The sequence below is a fragment of the Hemitrygon akajei genome, chromosome 1, assembly GCF_048418815.1.
Source record: "Hemitrygon akajei chromosome 1, sHemAka1.3, whole genome shotgun sequence".
Classification (NCBI taxonomy): domain Eukaryota; kingdom Metazoa; phylum Chordata; class Chondrichthyes; order Myliobatiformes; family Dasyatidae; genus Hemitrygon; species Hemitrygon akajei.
The window spans coordinates 28823970-28841118 of NC_133124.1; the positions used below are offsets into that span (position 1 = coordinate 28823970).

At 37.3% G+C, this 17149-nt stretch overlaps 1 protein-coding gene and 1 long non-coding RNA gene across 3 annotated transcripts in view; one reads left to right on the forward strand and one right to left on the reverse strand.

Moving 5' to 3' along the window:
* The window catches only part of zfhx4 (zinc finger homeobox 4), a 265117-nt gene that overhangs the window by 244159 nt on the left and 3809 nt on the right, over nt 1-17149 (reverse strand).
* LOC140725130 (uncharacterized) lies at nt 8138-14362 on the forward strand. 2 transcript variants are annotated; one of them, XR_012098273.1, is made up of 4 exons: nt 8138-8543; nt 8782-8885; nt 8986-9116; nt 11220-14362. It is a non-coding gene; the product is annotated as an uncharacterized lncRNA (long non-coding RNA). The 2 variants fall into 2 exon arrangements; XR_012098272.1 differs by having other exon boundaries at nt 8142-8543; nt 8986-14362.

A 17149-nucleotide genomic window follows, 5' to 3' on the forward strand; every position in this document is an offset into this window, starting at 1 on the left:
ACTACGGTTGAATTAGTGGCATGCATAGATGCTGAGTGTCTCTAGTCCTTGCAGATCTCCACATTTACAGAATGATGGCACTATACACAACATCAGGGTGGTCAGCACTTTCCATACATGACAAAAGATAAAGGACAGCTTACTGTATGCCTTAAGGTACCAGTGTACTATGAATTTACAAAAATTAAGACAATTGTCACATCCAATATCAATAATACAGGACAATTCCACACTATATAACCATGAACAAAATAAAATACTCACTACTATAGAACACTTGGGGATCAGAGGCCATTCTGGGCTATGAACATAATGCCCTAGTACGCAGCAATTTAAGGGATTAATTTAAAACAACTTCTGACTAAATAAGGCTTGGGGGATGCACTTTGCTATTAAATGTTGAAGAATAGGTGCTTAAATTTTTTTGCCCTAATCAAATCTAATCTCTTCAGCTAAGTCAAAGAGGAAAATGATAAGTTTAAGAGACATCAGAAGATTTACACAGATTGAAAATGAATTAAAATTAGTTTTGCTGTCTAAGATGGGCTAAAATGACAGTCTAATTGCCTCTGAATTGAATATCATAAAGCTTAGCGTGTAATTTTAATCATTGATGAGCTCCAGGTTAATTATGCTCATGGCTGGCACGCAGCATAAAAAAAAGCATCTCTGAAATGAACCTCAACACAAAGACCATGAAAACCTAATAATTTTCTAATTAGTTCACACACAGGCACATTTACCTCTGCATTTGGCAATTTAGCACCAACAATATTTGCATCGGAAATTAGGCTATAGTTTTTGGAGCATTATACAGTACTCTTAACAGTCAGAGAAAGTATCAGAATCAGAATCAGGTTTAATATCACTGGCATATTGTTGTGAAATTCGTTATTTTGTGGCAGCTGTACATTGCAATACATAATAAAAACTATGAATTACAATAAGTATACATAAAAAATTAAATTAAATAACTACTGAAGAAAGTGAGGTAGTGGTTACGGGTTCATTGTCCGTTCAGAAATCTGATGGCAGAGGGGAAGAAGCTGTTCCTGAAGCATTGGGTGTGTGCCTTCTGGCACCTGTATCTCCTCCTTGAAAACAGCAACAAGAAAAGGGCACATCCTGGGTGATGGGGCTCCTTAATGATGGATGCCGCTTTTTCGAGGCATTGCTTTTTGAAGGTGTCCTGGACGCTGGGCAGGCTAGTGCCCATAGACAAGAAAATCTGCAGATACTGGAAATCCAAGTAACAGACACAAAATGCTGGAGGAATCCTCAGCACAAATTGTCGATTGTTTACTCTTTTCTATAGACGCTGCCTCCAGCATTCTGTGTGCAAGGCTCATGTCCATGATGGAGCGGGCTGAGTTTGCATCTTTCTGCGGCTTTTCCAGTCCTGCACAGTAGCCCGTCTATATGAAATGGCGATGCAACCAGTTAGAACGCTCTCCATGGCACACCAAGTCTCCTCAAACTCTTAATGAAATATAGCCACTTTGAATTCCATCAATATGTTGGCCACAGGATTGATCTTTAGAGATGTTGACACCCAGGATGTTGAAACTGCTCACCAATTCCACTGCTGATCCCTCAATGAGGACTAGTGTTTGTTCCCTCAACTTTCCCTTCCTGAGGTACACAATCAGTTCCTTGGTCTTAATGATGTTGAGTACAAAGTTGTTGTTGAACAAAGCTGTAATCAATAAACACCAGCCTGACATAGGTATTGCTATTGTCCAGGTGATCCAAAGCCAAGTGGAGAGCCAGTGAGATTGCATCCACTGTAGAACTGTTGTAGCGATAGAGCTGCAGTGGGTCCAGGTCCTTGCTTAGGCAGGGGGAGTTGATTCCATCCATGACCAGCCTCTTAATGCACTTCATCACAGTAGATGTGAGTGCCACTGGGCAAAAGTCATTGAGGCAGCTCACCCTGCTCTCCTTGGGCACTGGTATGACTGTCACCTTTCTGAAGCAGTAAGAGATTGAAGATGTAGTTGGTTGGCGCAGGTTTTCAGAGCTCTACCAGGCACACCATCAGGGCCTGATGCCTTGCAAGGGTTCAGCCTCTTGAAATATGTTCTGACATCGGCATCACAGCCATTCATGATGTTAGGTTTTGCTTTGTAGGAAGCAATGCCCTGAAAACCCTAACTTCAACTGGAATTGATATTTGGGCCCTTAAAATAGCCTTCCGTAAATCATACCTGGACTTTTTTAGATAGTTCTGGATCACCAGTCTTGAATGCCACAGATGTAGCCCTCAGAAGGCTACAAATCTCCATGTTCATTTGGTTTGGGTATATCCAGTATGTTCTGAAAGGCACACATTCATCCATAGAGGTCTTGATGATCAAGTTGTGACAACCGTGGCATATTCATTCAGATCTGAAGATGAATCCCTGAATACTGTTCAGTCCTCCAACTCAAAACAGTCCTGTAATTACTCCTCCATGTCCCTTAACCATACTTTCATGGTCCTCTCCACTGGTGCTTCAGTCTTTAGTCTCTGTCTATATGCCAGGAGTAGAGGTACAGACAGGTGATAGGACTTCGCAAAGTGTGGGCGTGGGGTAGCATGCTAAGCATTCTTGATGGCAGTAGCAGCAGAATACACTACGCAAACATGGACACCCTTTGATCCTCAGTAGTCACAGCCATAATGGGACCATTCTTTGTCCAGTCTGCATTTGCCAACTTTGGACAGAAATAAAACGGGTTCAAATGGTGTGTGCTCTTGCCACTTCCAGCAGAAAGCAGCCTCGCAGTACTTTTTACTTGGTGATCAGGCAGGATCCACTCTTGTTAGCAAATACTGTACATACACCAATATCTGCCAACACTGAATAATTTACATTAGAAATAAGCTCAAAACACGTAGTACTGTGTAGTGGGCTCCTATTTCATTTCATCATCTGGAAAAACAGACAATGAGAAATGACACGTCCTCACTACTTTGTTAATGGTTTTACCTATAATTCCAGAAAGATGCAGAACAGCAAATATTAAAGAGATGTTACAGCACAATTGACAAAACAATTCAATTAAGACAATTACTGTTTGGGGGTTGAGAGGGGGAGGGTGATACGGAGAGTAGGATGAAATTCTCCACAGTGAAGGAACAAGACAAAACACAGCAGACTGTGATTTGTAATGTGGCATCTCTCAACACTTCAAGCACTAAATGACTCTGTAGGGAATGTCTCCATGCTACTGGGCAATACATTGCAAATCATTATTCTCTGATAAATTATAAAATATGCTATATACATCTGAACACTAATCTAGATACCCGCTGTTTGGACATACATGATTTCTACAGACAAAGCCCTCAATTCTTCTTCAGACAATAGCTGAAGAGATTTTGACATCTTAAAAAAACCTTATCAAGTATGCTTTTGATGTTTTATATATAACACATTCACAAAAATTCAGTTCCCTCCTTACTTATGCACATTTTATCTCTAACTATAATCCTAAATTAATGTTTGCGTTTGTTCTTTACATTGTTAAATCAAAATTTTTATAAAAACTGATTTATTCATTTCAACTGGCTTTCACCTATGACTGAATTGCTGACTTCTCTCTTCCTCCTTAGCAAATACAGGTTGAATGGCTACGAGCAATATAATCAATACTCCTACACTAAGATTAACTGACAAAAAGTGTACATGTTAAACAATAGGGCAATGTCTCTGCACTGAATGAATGTTCGGTTCCCATTGGAACAAAGAACTGGAATCACAAATGCCAATTATACCTCTGTTTTTTAATTGAGATTGTCCCAGCCTTCTTCTCTGCTCCAGTGAGACACTGTTTGAGAAGTGATTAAAAAGAACGTGATCTGATCAAGAGAAGAGAATAATGGCAGAGGAATGCTAGGTTTGCCACACTGTTAAGTGCTGGGAAAAAAAAGGCCAATAGGGTTCTTGTCCCCTTTGTTTTCCATCTGCTGTTTCGTTCCCTTATTTAACTTCAATTATTTACTTGTAGCGTTAGATACAGGTTAAAAGTTGTCCACATAAAACACTAGTTCGACCAACATAAAGTTACAAGTTGCATAACTCTCTAAAAACCAAATATAATTATGCCAGAATTATATCAAGTTTCCTAAAGGTCATCACTGTCTCTGCTGTGGCCTTTTTACCCCCCCATACCAAATCCACTATCAATATGTCATACCAAGTTAGGCAAAGACAAAAGAGAGGATCAGTGTGAAAACTGCACATATATCTAATCCTGACAAAGGAATGAATAGACCTTCACAAGTGTAATTATACTTGTTTATTTGTTGCCAGATACAAACGACTCATGAAAAATCCATCAAAGCAGCATTATATTGGCACCGAGTCCTTTCTTTGCTAAACCCACACTTCGATTTCACTCAAAAATTTAAAAAAAAGAGCAGAAACTCCTGCCTTGATTTTTGACAGTTTTTCTACACAATATGCAATGTTTAGATACACACACACAAAAAAAGAACCTTTCTGTGCTACGACCTCCTTTAGTCTATTGCTGAATCCATGCTCAAAAGCTGTATGGGTGTGGTACATGTTTTGCCGGCTGTGGATTGTGTTGAATCAAACAGCTTTTTTACTGCACTCGTCTTTTGTAAGCACTTAAATACAGGTACCATATTTTGCACAAAAGGCAATAATTATGTTAGATTACTTCAGGTTTCCTATCTAAAGTAATGTGGCTTGGGTCAACAATTATGAACTTATGTTCAGTTGAGTGCATTCTCCTTTATCTTCTCAGTCTATTGGCCATCGTTCAGAACATTTGAAGTTGTTCAGAGGAAACCTTCAACCACATGTTCTTGTAGCCCATGTAATGCCATGTGATGGAGATTTTTCATGATATCCCTAGTGCACACTTATACAAACAAAATTACTCTAACAAGCCGGTTGCTTATTGCATTACTGATATCCAAATATAATTGGTGGCTGTTTTAACTAATGTTTAGAAAAACTAAGACGATTCTCGGTCACAGAATATCAAATATATCTGTAATTATACAATCACTGAAAACAGTATTCTTTAGAAACTACACATCTCTTCTCTATTAGAAAATGGAACAATTAGAGTAAAATAATCTACATAGCTAATGTATTTGTGAGCTCTCCAATTTAAAACCAAAAAACTGTATTTTTTTTTGCTGGCAATCTGGAAACACTCTGGAGTTAATTACAGCTGATTCGAAGTGAACTGCACAAACAAAGGCCAGCCTATGTCCAGACAATTATACTGCATTAACCAGCTTAGAGCTTCCTGCTGATGTTTCAGGGCTCTTCTATTACACCCTTCTACCTTCCCAGCATGACAGAAAGTGCTCCTGCAAGGGTGAATTAATGAAGAGGGCTGCAAAAGAATGTGTGACGACCTTTTTTAACTTGGCAAAAAACTTTCCACCCAAGTCACCACAAAGACGCGGAAGGTAATTAAGTTTGAATGGAAGACTGAAACAAAATATACATCTGTCTTGTAAAAGGTGAAGAAATTAAATCTGAATTGACATGAAGATTTCAAAGACAAATAACCATAAATAAATAGATAAATAAGGAAATGCCGGTGACTTTATGTTATCTGGACAGTCAAAAAGTTTGTCTTTCATTTTATTTTCCTCTTGATTGATCGGGCTTGTTATCAAACCAGATGTTCTTAGGCAACATTTAGACAGCATGTGACATTTGCAACCTTGGCATGACAATATTAAATTCTAAGTATAACTACAGCTTTTCAGTGTGTCAGAAGCAAACTCATTGACAACTGATTATTTGTATATTCTTATAAATTACAAAGGTGAACCAATGCTTTTCTTCACTTTACTTTTAAAAAGTCAATGAGTTATTGTCAGATTACTTCTGATTAAAAAGGTTTCCCCAACCAAAAGGCTACAATAAACCTCAGTGTAATAAATTGTGGCATCATAAATTTCCTTTGCAGCATGAATTTGCCTACATCTTGACTCGTATGTTTGAAGTTCAGTATCTGTTATGCCATCACTGCCATGACAAAACCCCCTTTCTTCTTACTCTTCATGAAGTCAGCATATTATTTGTAATAAAGCAGACTGGACAGATCAATTGTTCCACTGCTCTTATTAACTTGCCAGTGTTTCCTCAACAAAGTGCAAATATATACATATTCAGCACAAAACTGAAAGCTCAGGCAGTTATTTTCCTTTTTGCATTTAGCAGTGAATTAAAAATCTCAGAAAAAATCTGCAAAAAGACTTAACACTTTGAGAGTGTAATATATTTTCCTAACAAAACAAAAGATAAATGTTTTTGTGGGTTTTTTTTTAGCTTCCTCTCTTTCCAGCATTAATCATTTTAATTGAACTTTCGTGATGTCCCTCAAAAATCTTTTTAGTTTTAAGTATTGAAATCTGAGACACAGAACACGCAATAAAGTTGGTAGCCAGACTGAGCCTGACATGTGAAGGAATCAAAATCTGGGCCTGAATGGAAAGTGCTGAGTCCTTGATGCAGGTCTGTCTTACACATGGGGCAGTGGCTGAGAGCAGAAGTAGGTATGGATGAAATGGAAGCATTTTCCTGTGTGTCTAACAGTCCCATGTACATTAATCACCCTCCCTTTGTCTCATCCGTGCAAGGAAGGATTAGATTTAAAGTGATGACTGGTTAATCCCTTTGATTTCCCTGTGCTAAATAAATATTAATCTACAAGTCAATCACATCTTGTATTATAATGCAAGGTGTATACAATATGAAAGTACTTAAAGGTTGTGTAAACTGCAGCAGATTTTACAAACATCTGCAGAAAACATTATTCATTTCCCCTCCACCAAAAGAAAAATTGCCACTGATCAGGATTTAATGCAAAGTTAGCAATTCATGCTGGGGTTCATGTTTACAACTGAACCCCAGTTCTGTGGTGCCTTTGCAAGTTAAAGGGTGTGGATCCAGTACATTATTCTGAACCACTAATGGATAAATATTAATGCCATGTGCATTTAAGATTCAATATCAGAATCTGTAATTTCACTTTACTTCACTCCCTCGTAAACTAGAGAGGCCACTTGGATCACTTTGAAGGGCATTGTAAGCAGTAAGTGAGAAAACTGTGCTCCTTCTGCTTCCAATTTGAGCAGCTTTCCAGTTACTGCAGGTTTTGACATTTTCACTCAAGAGTTATTTATGTTCATAACAGATCCTGATATAATTATTAGGCAATTTCTTTCCAGTGGAGGAAGAACCTAGAGCCACCTCACCAGAATCATCATGAATGTTAACAGTTCAAAGCTGATCTGCAACAGATCCTGCTTCAAGGCTAGTTCTACTGTAATTATCTTCATAAAATGTAATCACAGACCAGGTACCCCAGCCAGCATTCCAAAGCTATCAGCAACGTCTTGGACTCAAATCTTCAACTAGAAAGATAGGTGTAACAGGAATTCAGGATCGGAACTTGTTTTAATAACCAGGAAAGTTATTCTATTGTATAGAATGTGGGGCTCTGTCCACAATTACAGCTTTAGAGTAACCTGCAAAGACATTCTTCTTCCCATTCCTGATTCTAAAGGTCCCCCTGAAAATGAGCATGCCTGGAATGTTTTAAAAGTGCAAGCACACCACTACAAATACTGCAAAATAGTCTATAAATAACACTTCCCTTTAGATTTTAAGGCAGTAAAAGTATGCAGAGAGTGTGTCATTTATTTTGAAACTGAAATTACCAAGTATAAAAAAGGAAGTGACGTACGAACCCAAATGATTTTGTGATAGTTACACTTAAAAGTACGAAACATAAATAAACCCCTCAAATAATAGTTCACATCTGTGTACCGGTTATACATTATATAGTACTACTGCAAAATATACAGGCCAATATGAATCAAAGAATTAACTGGAGTCAATGATTAAATGTATCCCCACCCTCGAAAGTCACGCTGATTAAATGTTCGCACTTACTATTTAACAGCTTGACATCAACCAACGTCAAGGTGAAATTAAACTGCTTTCGTAACAATGTTTTGAATGCTTAAAGCACTTTAACAAGTTCTTCACGTATGCATTGGATTTCAACATGGTTTCATCCTGCATATTTTCAAGGGACTCGGCTTACTTTCTGTCATGGATTTTCTCTCCTTCCCTGAAGGTAATACGCCCTTCATGGAAACTAATTCCATTCGCCCTCCTGTACTTTTCCCAAGTTGCCACCACTCGTGGAAGTCTTGTCAGAAGCGCCAACCTGCCATTTGTTCTGGTGAAGCCACACAGCTGAACCCGACCCTGGCCTCATGCAGCATCCCACACATCCGTCAACTTCAGACTGGTCAGAAATAGGAGCCCCGGCAGATGCAGTCCCCTCTAACCTGAGTCACACAGGCTTCTACCCCCAGGCGCAAGCACCAGCAGCTCCACAAGTACCGAGTGTGAGATTTATCCCCGTCCGTTCCAGCGACCCGCTCCCTTGGAATTCCTGTTCGGATTTCTCCCGGTAGGCTACCACAACTTTGGCAGAACCCGCGGATTCCGTTGAAATTACGGCGCAGAAAGCCACGGAAATTCCATAACGTAATGAAGCAGTGTTTTTTTCTAAAAAACTTTTAATCACTCTCTCTTTGCAATGTTCTCCGAATACCAACCGTTAGCAGGAATCGTTACCTTTCACACGAACGTTTCATTTTCTCTCGTATCATTCTGAGGTTTCTAGAAATTCACAGTGCTATCAAATCTCTCAACCCTTGGCTGCAATGTCTGCTACAGAGAAAAAATGACTAATTGATTTTGCAGTGGTTTATTTTTTTCGTAGGTTGCGAAATATTTCAGTCCGCCTGCTTCTCTGAGGAACATGATATACAACCGAACCGAAAGTCTCACATCCCAACATCACTCGAAGCGGAATCCTCTTAACTGGTGAGCTGAAATATACAATAATGGGAGAATGCTGCCTTCCGATGGCTCCTTTAGAAACAGACAACAATTATTAACTCAACCTATCCTTCCTTTCTGACAGCAAGGAACAGCAAAAGTCAATCGCAAGCTGGACCTTCGTTGCCTGCACAGCCAACGGCCGGTGTTTCAACTTATAATTATTGAATTCCATAATTTTAATTACTGTTTTTAGGCACGATAAGGAGCTAGAAGGTATTCAAAATTCTCTTATTTTCCGATAATTTGCGGGACAGGGTGGAAGAATGGAAAATGAGGAAGGTGGTCTTGTTTACAAAAGTAACAAATGCCAATCAAAGATAAAAAGAGGTAGACCACAGTTGAAGACCTGCAGCTAATTGTTAAAGATTCAGTGTAATTCCACACAAAAAAATATCTGAATAAACTTTATTCACTCAGTGCTGCTTCTATTAGAGCGATTAACAAGTTGAGCTGTCAGACTAAAATGAAGGTGAATGAATACTGAGAACAGCAGCTGAAGACTCCTTCAATGCAACAAGGGTTAAAGTTTACCACAAGACACTACCTAAAGCAAGATGTTGATGAGGTTTCAGGTTTAAGTGCAGACACAATATTTGGCAGTAACCAGCACAGCATGAACATTAAGACATCTAATCTTAACCATACAGCCAAGAAAAACCTAAAAAACTGATGATATTTTTAATTGTTGGCAAAATATTTGCTGTTATTTTTAAGAAGGAATGAATATGTAAAAAATATGAAAAACACTAGAATAGGACAGATACAATAATTTAAGATTAATAGCAATAATTTTCAATATATTTAAATCATTAATAAAAAACATATTTAGGTTTAAGGAACTACAATGGCATATTTAACCAAGATGACTTTTAGTTTGTAGTTAATGAAAATATAGTGTTGTTATCTGGACATGAACTTGATTTTTTTTGTTCTTGGAATTATAATCCACTTATTCACCCATGACGAAAAGCAGAAAATGGGTGATCCAGCTGATTTTATTTTTAACTCATTACAGCAATAAAAAAATGTAATGCCATAACAATAAACAGCCCCCATTCAGACAAAGGTAGTTGATTTTCTGGCTATTCTGAAGGAATTGTATATTTATATTATAAATATAGGAGTTACAATTAATAAACAAGTATTCCTAATATCACAACATACATGAACTTGAGCCATGTAAATATTTTGGAGTTTTTCACTCAGGTCCTGTGCTTTCTGCTAAATGATTATTTAGGCTAACTGTTCACCAGATCACTGAAACCAGCCTTTCCAAATTATCTTTTTAAATGCCCGTGGTTAGTCCAGAAGAAATGAGAATAGATATCACCTGTGCAAATCCACAGCTTATGTTTAACCGCTTTAAAGAAATACGGTATTTTTATACTTAATTTATTTCCACCGTTGAGCTATCACAAAAATCTAATGTCATGACCCCATCTTTATCCTTTGGTGTCCTGCTTTATCAAGTGTTATCATCTTGAGAATATATAATATCAAGTTTACAAACCCTGCATTTCCCCGGAGTTCCATTTACGCTGGGTCCCTCACACTGTACATAAGTGTCACCAAAAGCCCTTTTCCCCCCTTTGGTACTCACAGACTCATTGGTCTTGACATTTTCACTTCATCCATGACAAATGACCTCATGACTGCGATCAGATTGCACAAGATGACTACTTTATCCACAACTAAATCATTAGCTTCCATCAGTGCATTTTCCTGATGTGCAAAAAGATTCCGTCCCATTAGCTCTCGTATCATCATTTTCCAAGATGCTGAGTTTTTGATGTTGCCTTTAAAAAAATCCTCATTGGCTAATAATACCTAGACATATATGGAATATCTGCTTAGACCCTTCCACTTTAGATCAGACAGGATATGAGAAGACTACTTAGTAAGTGCTTCTCAAGGGATTTCAGCGACTGTACTCAACCTCTGCCCCACTGTAAACAGCGTGCCAATATCTGTCTGTTATTTCTCCCCGCTTTCAGTATGGAGGTGGTGGTGCTGGTTGGTGGGGGGGGGGGGGGGGGGTTGGTGACAGGGGTTGAAAATCAAGAAGTATTGTACTCTTTTACTGTAACAGTTCCTTGCATTTTATACTCACTTCTGAGAGAAAGAGAACTTGTAAATTCTAGTCATCTTTGATACCACTGACAAATATTTACACAGCAAATGTCAATTAAACGACAAAGCAGTTAAACTTTGTATGTGCAGATCAGACACCCATCCCTAATTAAAATCTACTGATATTAGCTCATCTTAATATAAATATCTTGATGTGGAGGTGAAAAGAATGTACTTTTATTTTAGAACAAGGGTCAAATCAAGACCTTCAAGAGTGAAGTTGGCTTCCTCCTCTGTGAAGTACAATCTACAGCTGGTGCCTCCGAAGGCAACTTTTCAAGACATTCTTATTGGCACCTGCCCCTTCTTACTGGGCCAAGGACAAAGCAAAGTGGCATGTGAAGCCTAGTTCATGAATAAATCGAGGTGAGCTGGAGAAAGTGCTCCCTGTGATTTGCTTGTTGACAGCAAGCACTTAAACAGGCCTACATGACCAGCAACACTTGGCAGAGTTTAATGACTCCAGCTTTGCAACCTGCTTCATTTCAGCAGAAAACCCTTGCCATTTTTTAATATTACTTCAAAATCTAAAGACCTGTACCAACACAGTGCACGCCCTGTCTACCGTGTCAGGTAACTGATGGCGCCCTTTCATGCGCTGGGTGTACAAATTGAAAACCTGCATATCATGCTCATCTGTTTAAAGAGGCTACCTCCTTGTAAAATCTACAACACTCACAAGAAGAGATATGAACATTTAATTCACTTAAAGTTCCCCTTACAGTTTACAGGTTCAGTCAGCTACATACAATAGACAGTCAAGGTAAGACTTCTGCCACTTAAATGATTCTTTGTTAAGGCTTTTAAAGAGCATTTTAGTATATTTGAACAATATTCACATATAGCCGACTGAAACCCTAAAAATTGTGATACGTCTATACAATGGAGTACAAATGCAGTGTAGTCACTAACAGAGCACGACAAGATTTAGAAGATTTTTCCAGACATGTGGAGTGATTAGAGCAAAAGCTGATGCAGCCACACTGGAAAGTATATAAAGCAATGAGGGAAGCACTGATTAGATTCATGAAGTATAAGCTTCTGCATATACCTCCTGCCTAACTTGTTTTTTTGTTTTTGTTCGTTTAATAAATTCTATTGAATTACATAGCTCTAATATTGTACCAATCTATTTCATACAAACTTTATCATTCAACAGCAGTGGAAGAATTTAATTTTTATAATCTTATAACACCTTTCAAAACTTTTTGTATTATGCCTGATTACTCGAGACAATGCCAGCATATGGGCATATTATTTATACACACCATGTATCTTCTGACAGCATTCTGATCTTACTAGAGAGAAAAGCCTTTCACAAATACATCAGCAAGATGTACCATTGCTTTCTCTGCAATGGATATTACCTAGCTTTTATTCTCTTACATGGAGTCACTCTCTCTTACTTACTTACACACACACACACACACACACACACACACACACACACACACACACACACACACACACACACACACACACACACACACACACACACACACACACACACACACACACACAGTTATTCCTTTACTTTTCTGCAGCTGAAATGGAAATTTCTTAATGACAACATTGCATGGCTGAAGAAGACACCAGCCATTTTAAACTTTGAATGGTTCCTAATAAACGAAGTGTGAATGGTGCTGAGCAAATGCTCTCATAAAAGTATTCAGAAGGATATGCGAAGTGTAATTTTTAGGAGGGCATTTCCTACCGAACTAGAATTCATCTAGACATTAGTCTATCTGGAGTGCTTTGCTTCCTGCAGTATCCCAGATTACGAAATTGTTAAAAAAATGTGATATTCCTATAATTTTTGATCTTTCACTATGGATTAATTATGGGTGTCTGAGTCCTACCTTACAAAATATGGCATATGTATAGGTAGTCCCAATATTATTGCAAAATTGTTCAGAAATATGTGCATTTTAATTAAAGGAAATGTATAACTATTGTGATCACCCTCAATTCTGTGACATTTCTGCTTTTGAATGGTTTATTTTGTACCCGTTTATTCTGGATAGTTGACGCATTCCCCACCAATTAGTATTTAATGATTTTGCAATTTTAGTACTCTCTGTTTGTTCAGCTCTGTAACAGTCTAATGGTCAATCCAAAGAATTGATATATTTATCACTATTTCAAAAAGAACCCTGTTTTCTCATTTTTATATGGTAGGGAAGTGTTGCAAAATAGATTAGGGTGATTATCTCTGCTTGAAAAGGGCTTTATTTTGCTTTTGAACTTTGTTTGAAAATATGATTTAAGCAGTTTTGTCCATATGAACATATCAGGATTACACAAGTCTGTACAGAAGCTAACTATATATTACTATTACCTGCATATTTCAAGTTCCAGCCATGTTTTCATTCCTGTCAGCATACCAATGTGCCCAACTACTTATTAAGCCAATAAAATTTACACATATCAGAAATGAAAAAAATTCAATCTCCTCCTGTATTTTTTAACTACAATCATTCTAAAACAGAAGCAGATTTCTAATATTTCGATTTTAATTCTACATAGCTAAAATGGAACAAGTAACTAATATGACGAAGAGTTATCTTCATTGTTTAAAGGCATTTTGTGAATCAAAATAAAACTTATGGCCACATCATATCAAGTTGCTAATTAGCACTGTTTCAACACAGAGGTTTCACTCATAATGTTACAACTGCGTTTGTACAGTCTGTCCAATAGCCCTCCTGGATTATTTCAACAGTGCTACAATTATTATTTTAGCAATTTAAAGTCACTTAGCTATTCCTCCTCTATACTACAGAACAGGGGGAAATTGTAACCAGCTACTAACCTGCCTGTCATTCAATTCTGCAGAGACTGGAAATGTGCCAATTACAGCACATGACAGTTTATTAAATGTGTTTAACACAATTATAAAATATGCCAATCCTTACAGAAATAGAATATATCACATGTTCCTGGTTAAAAAAATCATACACAAATTAGAGTGCAGTTGTTGTGATTTCACTTTATGATATTGTAAGTGCCTTGAACCTTTTTTTGGCTTAAGTAATTTCACATTAAAAATTAACTTGACAAGACTTTTATTCAAATGACAACTACGTGCACACAGAAGTTTTGTGAACTGCCAGCAAACAATAGGGGTCAATAGCTGACCGTCTATGTCTCCATGTGTTTGAGGCCTGAAAATGTACTGCATCCTAAATCCACATGACGCCTATCAAAAACAGTAAGGACAAATAACTAAGGGGCAATAATATCTCACTTAACGTTCTTAAATGTAGCACCCATTGTGCCTTCACTTTCAAAATGACAAATAAAAATTTTTCATTATCACGTTAACAGCTGTAAACCAATAAAAAATTATTTTCTTGCAATGACATATCTGATAGAAGTTTTAATTTAAGCAATTAAAATGAATCACAGCATAATGAATGTATGGACTTACAAAAGACTTATTTATGTGATAAGCAATCTTCATATTTCTTTGAAATATTATTAGTAACTTTTATTGGGGGAAAAAATTTCAAAGAAAATAGTTGAACATCCTTGACACAGCTGGTCAATATTTGGTTTGTGACATGCCTGGCATGCTCTTGTAACTCTCCTGTATACAAACCTTTGTTTATCAGGCCAAGCTTCACAATTATCATACATATTACTTCACAAGATGAGAGAATCCAAGGGAATTCCATGAAGCTGCTGAAATATGAGACTATGCTTGTTTTCTCAAGTCCTGGACAAATACATCTTTAGAGTGAGCTGAGCATTTGTGAAAAAAAGAGCCTGCATTTTCATCTTCCTTTCATCTTAGTCACTCAGTCAACCATACACTCTGCCATTCAACAGTACTTTTCATTATGCAAAGTAATGCTAATCCTTTTCCGATGCTTTCACACTTCTATAAACCTCCATTTCTCCAACTGAAAAGCAATTATATCAGTTTACGTTTCTGTCAAAAAAACAGGATTAATTCTGGAAAAGCAGAATCTCTTCCTTTTCCATATTCTGTTATCAGAACCTAGAGAGATTATTAGTGAAGGTATTTTCACAATGCAAAGCTACACTTGCTTTTAAGCTGTGATTTAATTGGTCAAAGAAAAACAGTTTTAGTTACTGCGGAAACCCTTTTCAGCAACAGAATTGACCTTTCCTTGCTAAGGTCTGAATAGAATGAACCTGAAACTGGTCTATTAATCAGAAACAAATTATGAAAGAATGTAGCTGGACTGGCTGACACCACACTGTCTTACCATGCACAGTAAATGCTAAGTAACAATGTGCTCTTCATGGGTAATGAAGAACCATGACAAATGAGACAGAAAAACTATTCGTTTGCATATGCAAATTCCTATACAAAGGAAACATGTACAAACAAGTGTCGTTGTAAGGTGGATTAGGCAAACAAGGCTTTCTTTTAGGATACTCTGCAACCCTGAACATTAGTCAGCACAATTAACCCAGTTACCATGGTGACTAATGAAATTTTACCATGGCATGAGTTAAATTAGATAGCTAGTTATGTGTTTCCTCTACCCAATTCAAAATCTATTATTTTCTCCAGAACAATACTGCAATTGTGCTCGCCTAATCTCTGCCAAATCAACAAGCCTCTAAATTAACAATTTGCATATGTTAATATAATTAAGATCTAATTACATGAAAGTTGTACCTTTCACATGCACTTTCCCTAAACGCTGTTTAGTTTGAACTCCATCCAAGTTTTAAACCCTAAAAGGAGGGATTTTAACTTAAAGGAGAAAAGAAGTTACCCCGAGGCTTAAACGGAAGGGCCCTACACTTAATACGTTAAGCCTACTAGCTTCTTATCTTTCCACCCACAAGAGCTGCTGGTGTTGTGGGTATGTGAACTGTACCAACCTGCCAAGATTTCTGACCTCTGATCACAGCTTCCCTTGTATAAGGCAATGTATCACAATAATTAACATGTGTTGATTATTCATTATGTAATTATTCAAGCAGTTACACTTCTGCATGTGGACTCCACAGTACACCCAAACAGTAAAATTATCTACTCCCTAACTGCAAATTACTGGAAAACTAACAAGAAATTATATAAAAAGAGTCCTTAATTGTAATTGGTTGATAGTAGGGATCGAGTTTGTGAATATTTTTGATAATGATAAAAGAGACTATTTATGTTGAATTTGTACAAAATAATTCTAGTCACACATTTTAAAACAGCAGAGCATATGAAATGGATATAACCTTTCAAAGCAAAAAGAGAAAGGAATTTTAGGGAAATGGACAGCTTGCATGAATTAAGGAGCCTTTGTCCTTTCTTATATGCATTTCTTTTTGTAGACTAAATTGAGCGAGTCTGCTCCACATTTTTAGGAAGGAACGTTTTACACTGACTGGAAAAAATGTTCTGAAGTGTACGAACATCGGTGCAGCTGCATCTGAACTTCATCCAGATGGTTCGCAATCATAAAATAGTTTTGCTTTTACTATTTTCTCACATTCTGATATAAAAACCGGACTGTGTGCTTCCTTTCAATTGAGAGGTTCATATGTATAAAAGGGAAAGAGACAGGAGCTGCGAGAAGGAGAGACAGGGGCACTTGAAATTGACACTGATTCCTGGGTTGAGGCCTGCACATTCAGCATCGGACCAGCGGCAGTAAGAATACGACTGACTACACCAGTGAAACAATAACTGCATTCCAACACCAGCGTATACTCACTCCCTACATTGCCATAAAGAGCTTCTCATTCAAGTTTACTGTATACTTAGCTACAACACACACACACACACACAGAGTTATATCCAATAAATAAGACTTAGGTTAGACTCTACAATATTTTTGTCAAATGATTTTCTCTTTACAATTGTATTCATTCTATCTAGAATTCCAGAAAATAAATAGTGCACTGACACAACAGCAATATTAACTGCAATATGCTAGCATATCTCTAAAAGTGACAATGATCTTCTGTTAGATTTTAGCCAATATTTTGAGTTTACAAAACTTTCGTTTGTATTTTTGGAAGCATGTTTGTTTTCTATACATAACCTAAGTTTGCTGATTGTTTCAATATCTGCTGAAATATTTCAAAATTAACAGCATGTTCATATTGCATTACAGTGTCTTCACTATGATGCCAGCTTT